The sequence below is a fragment of the Pollicipes pollicipes genome, unplaced genomic scaffold, assembly GCF_011947565.3.
Source record: "Pollicipes pollicipes isolate AB1234 unplaced genomic scaffold, Ppol_2.1 Scaffold_3087;HRSCAF=3621_pilon_pilon_pilon, whole genome shotgun sequence".
In the NCBI taxonomy this organism is placed as follows: Eukaryota; Metazoa; Arthropoda; class Thecostraca; order Pollicipedomorpha; family Pollicipedidae; genus Pollicipes; species Pollicipes pollicipes.
The window spans coordinates 36192968-36198360 of NW_023596225.1; the positions used below are offsets into that span (position 1 = coordinate 36192968).

The following is a 5393-nucleotide window of genomic DNA, read 5'->3' on the forward strand; positions in this document are numbered from 1 at the left end:
CAGTAATCCTACGCAAAACGCGCAAGAGCAGCACTTTTGCCGTATTTCGTTCGTTAGGGTCGGAACATGCCGTTTGTCTTTATTGTCGCGCTCTTGAACCAATAGTCTTGAAATTTCTATACGGTTTTATGTCCCAAACCAGGATGAACACAGTTACCAGTTTGAAACCGGGCCGAGGAATCAAGAAAAAACATCCAACACCTAATCATGCCAACGGAACCATGGAGAACAAAACCAGGACCTAGTACAGTACCGGGCGGCGAGATCCAGCATAGCCCACGATACATCCTGGAACATACAGAAGGTTCTACTGAAAACCGAGACACAGCCTACAATTGTGCCAAAGGATGCAGTAGAAGTCATTTTTGTTAGGGTTGTCAGGGACATAATTAATATTCAGCAAAAAACCCTTTCTGTGCAGCAGGAATATATTCCACTCCCAGTGGAGTCGTACCCGACTCCAGAATCAACCAAAGTAGTGTTCAGCGATGCGATGCAGCGGTGTTCAGCCATAGTGGAATCGATGTCTTTGACACTTTTTTTTGTAAATCGGAGTTGATTACATTGGGTTGAATCAACACAGCTATTAGTGAGTTGAATTAAACATAAAGGTTAGCAGCAATAATCGTGTTACGCTGTAATCGGTTGTGCTGATTTCCTCAAGTTATGTTGTTGCGGCGCTCGATCACGTTGATTTTGATCAAGTAAGTGGTTGTTTAGTTGAATGACAAATAAATATAAGCAACAGGACATATTCACGGCTTGCCGGCTTATGTGGATACCAAATGGAATACACTCATATCATGGCATGTTGCCGTCTAAATAAATATTTTATTGAGACATCTTTAAGGGCTATAAAACTATTGATCTTGTAAGTTCCTGGCATGGGAATCAACTCCATTGGAATATAGTCAAGAATAAGGTCAAATATTTTTATGTTGAAGTTGGAAAAACTTCAAAGTTACGCTACGGTGCACGGAGACAGAATTGGAATCAACCCCATGCGCGAAATGGAACGGAAACCGAGCGGAATGAAACACAAGTCTCCTGTGCATGTGATCCCAACAAATATTCACGAGAACAAAATCAACAAAATTGGGACGAATACGTAGCAGGCAAAAAGTGTTGGGCCCGGTTCTGACAGCCAACTTTTGAAACCAAACGGTCTGCCCTTTATCCCACCCATACAACTCATAACAGCGCTAATTGACCAAATTAATTAATCGATGTTTGGGAGTTCGATTAATCGATTGACCAAATCGATGCTTCGTCGATAACAATGCATCTGTTAAAAACCTTTGTATCGCAATACAACACCTGCATTCCAGTCGTCCCAGGAGTATTTAGTAGCTGTATTTAAATTGGATAAGATGACGAGGCCTTCTGTTAACATTCATCAGCAACAAAACTAAAGCCAGTAAGGGACAAGGCAAAGCAAAACACATTTGAACTTAATGGGAGTTCAGACAATCCCCTTTTATATCGTGAATTCGGAACTTGATCCACCACTACTTTGAGGTAAAAGACAGCGTTGTGTTTAAATTACGCATATCTGGGCTTGTGATGTTCAATTGGTGGCATCTCAAGGAGAAAGATTTCTTGAGACAATCGCAGATAACATGTGAGTAGGACATTGTCTCTCTGGGATGGCCCAGTACATTGCTACCTTCAGAAACCTGCAGGAGTGCTTATTAGCAAATTTCTGCGTGTTCTGAACACGACGTAAATACGGCCTTAATAAGCCCATCGCAGCCAATTTCCTTCATTATGCAGAATGTTAGATACCCGAGTACGTGAGCCTTCAACCAGTGGCCTTAAATCTGTGCTCTTCAGCAGCACATAAGTAAATGAGGTTTCTTAACAGGCTTCTCCCAAACATGGGAAGCGTAGGACACCTCACGGTTTATCAGACACGGCTGTCACTGCCAGTTATTTAAGTTTAACTGTCTTCTATTCCCATCGTGGCTTATTGCGGGCCACTTGAGCAGGATCCAGTGTTTGCAAGAAACCAGTGAAACTGAGAGCCAGTCGCCGGTCTTTGCAAAGGAACTAATGATAAACATAACCCGTGCCTTGTGCTTGCATAGAACTTAAAAGCTACCCCCAAAACAGGGCCTGGTGTTTGTGCTCGAATTGATGAGATTTTTTAACAAGGGTGTGATGCATCGGACATACACCATAGAAACCGAGAACAAGCTTCCAATTTTTTCCGGAATATCCAATGGGATTCAAGAACGATAAGGTAATGTTACGAAAGGTCCGTTGGAAGCCAGGATCTGGGATATCGTTTTCAAAAATTTAATGGGGACCAAAAACCAGCGCTGAACTCGATGTGCACGTCTGCCTTCCCCGTGATGTGCTGAGGTCTGTATCCCCCCCTGGACGGACGTCCTTTTCACGTTTCCGACGCAGGTGAATGCCTGCTGCTGTAATGGTGTTGCCTCGCCGGCTGAAAGGGCAGATCTGGGATATTCCCTCGCTTAGTCCTCATGCTCATGTAACTCAGCAATGGCAAGTGCCATTTGGGCTGTACTCCATCGCGTCATAAAAGGCCAGCCAATCGTGCTTTGCTCCGTGCTGATGAATACCATATGTTTCATACTGCAGACGCCGTGGTATACGAGATACCACCGATCATGTGGTATCTAGGGTGTCTTACGATGGTATCCAAGCGGGGATGAGATGGTTCGTCTCCGAAACGGGGCCCAAATCCAGTACGTATCTCATTGCAACGTAGTAATAGCGCAGCGAACACTAGCGTGCGGCCTTCATTACATTAGCTTGTGCAACGGCCATGTTGAATGGTGAAGCACTAAGCGTGCATGCATTAAGATGAGGCTTACAGTTTGGTAGAATAAGTTGCACGCAGATCTGAACATAATTTCGGCAACAGCAACTAACAAAACAATATTAACAGGGGTCTTATAGCTAGGATCAACAAAACTTATCAAACAGCATGATGAGCCTACGGAAACGAATCTGTATCGTTAAAGCGTGTGCAGCTAACTTTAAAAATATGAGGATCAGCTCCTGACCAAAGTGTGCTACGCCGGAGTTTTGGGAAACACAGGCATGAAAGTGGGCATGTAGTCAAATCGTGGTAGATGTACATCTGGAAGTGTTTCATCTTTTGAGCAGCGAGATGTCCATCGGCGTAAATGAATGGACGCGCTTCCAAATGTCCTGAAGCTAAGTCTGTGATAAACTGCCATCTAACCGCATCACATACAATAATGACACGATAAATCCTGCCAGCAATTCTAGGCAGCGATCTAGAAGGAAACAACTTAAAACATAAACTGGAATCAAAACCACCCTCCAAAACTATTCCCATCCATCTCGCAGGTTTCCGGAGCAGGCGGTTTCATGGCTCACCGATTCCAGCGCCGTCCCGCTCGCGCGACGCCCGGCGCTGCGACCTCCGCCCGCGCACCTGCCACAGCGCACCGAGCGGCACCGCACCCTCCGGTCGTGACCCGAGGTCAGGCGCCGCCGCCGCCGCCGCTGCCGTCGGCGCGCTATCGACGGCGCGACTGAGTCTGTCGTCGGTCGGCGGCCGGACGCAGCTGCGCGTCGCGCCCGACGTGCTGTCGGCAACGATCTGCCGCCGGGCCGCGTCGGCGGCGACGGTCCGGCCTGCCCGCCAGCTGCCGAAAGATGGGCGTGAAGCGAGTGCGCTGCTCTCCGGCCCGCGTCAAAATTGGGGTGAGGGCAAGAGCGGAGAGGGCGGACTAACCTCGTGCCAAGCTGGTGCTGTTTGCTGTAGCGGCGTCGTGGGGCTTTCGCCACGCTCCAAGTCAAAAGGCTATTTCGTCCAGCGTAAATCTAGTTAGGTTTGTTTATTGAGTGGGCTGGGGCCTATTGGCTGGATGCTTATTTTATTTTGTCGCAACTACCGTGCAAATCAGTTTGTTGTGATATAAGATCCCGTGAAGCATGTAATTCGATCTCGAGCATCACGTGCTGATTGGTAGTCGTTGGCTCGGAACTGGGAGGCAAACGCCAATTTGTTTAGTCAAAGTTTCGCCCTCCACCAGACATTGTGCAAACCACTGGGAATTGACGCGCGGCCTGAAGCAATCTCAAAGTATGTTGAGGTGAGGCAGAGTTTTTTTTTAATGTGGTCCGAACCATTTGAATGGATTGATTTCTGCTGTCACAGCTCACAGTAAGCAGCGCTTCTTACGTGAGGCGTCAGCCCCACCATCCTGCCGTTAAACTCCGGGTTAATGGCATAATTTGGTGGCGAACGTTTAACGCGCCGCAATACTGGGCACAGTCCTGCACTCGGACATCGCCTGACCTTAAGGCGTCCGCTGCCAACAGTCGCAGGCTATCGAAGCCAAGGGTAAGTAGCTAGAGCCTTAACAACTTGAGCTTGCCCCACCACGGGTGGATTGATCGGAAAGCGGCCACTGTAAACAATTCAGCCATCGGGACGTTTTGATGCAGTTTGCCCGTGTACGCAGACAAAATACCACCAAATCGAAATCAGCAAAGATGGCTGCCTCTGTTCTAATCACCTCTGCCCACGTCCGTCTCGGGCGGCAATGCGGTGTCTTTCAGCTGCCAATGAACCATGCTTAAGACCGAGCTGAGGACGCCGAGCTGAAAAGCTCGGGTTATTACGGGTCGAAGGAAGGTAAGGGTCAAAGTGTGGGCAAATCACACCTACCGCCTGTAAACTTGTCGCATATATTTTCCGCAATAACCATCGCACCTTCATGACGATAGATTCAATATGCAGTCAGTTCAGGGCGCAGTTCTAATGCTGACAGTAATCGACGCGCGATATATGGGGAGACTTTAGCTGAAGGTCGTCATCAAGCCAACTTTCATTAGATAGTTAATATGAGCATTGTTAATGTCAGCATTGACAGCGTCAGTTTTGGTAATATCCTAAATCTTTGCTTCATAATGACGTTCAACCAGGGCCTTCTCGTATATAGGGCGTTTATACCTGTCAGCACGATAACGTTGAGCTCATAACACCGAACAATCAGGAGCTCAAGGCCTTTTTGGTCTCCGTCAGGATAGATATTCAAATGCAGCTGATTACATTTCCCGCAAAAGTCACACCGTCTGAGGGCAAGACGCTGTATTTCCCCGCTGTTCCATATAGGTTCCAGTACCCTGATCACTCCTCCTTTCTCCCTCCGTTCGCCGCTGACTGCCGACTTCCCCTTCCGTCCTGAGGACATGAGTGACGAATGATGCACGCTCCGGGGACTGGCCGAACAGACTAGAGCGAAATCTATCTCTCTCTCCTCTCTCTCTCCTCTCTTCTCCCGCGCGTCTCTCTCATCTTCACCTCCTCTCCTCCTCCTCGTCCCTCTCTCGTCTCTCCTCTCTCTTCTCCCTCTCCCTCCTATATCCTCACTCTCCTCCCATCA

General features: G+C 47.9%; 1 pseudogene; it reads right to left on the reverse strand.

Annotated features, from left to right (window-relative positions):
- The window catches only part of LOC119089702 (dipeptidase 1-like), a 97227-nt pseudogene extending 93770 nt beyond the window's left edge, over positions 1-3457 (reverse strand).
- Between the last annotated feature and the right edge of the window lie 1936 nt (positions 3458-5393).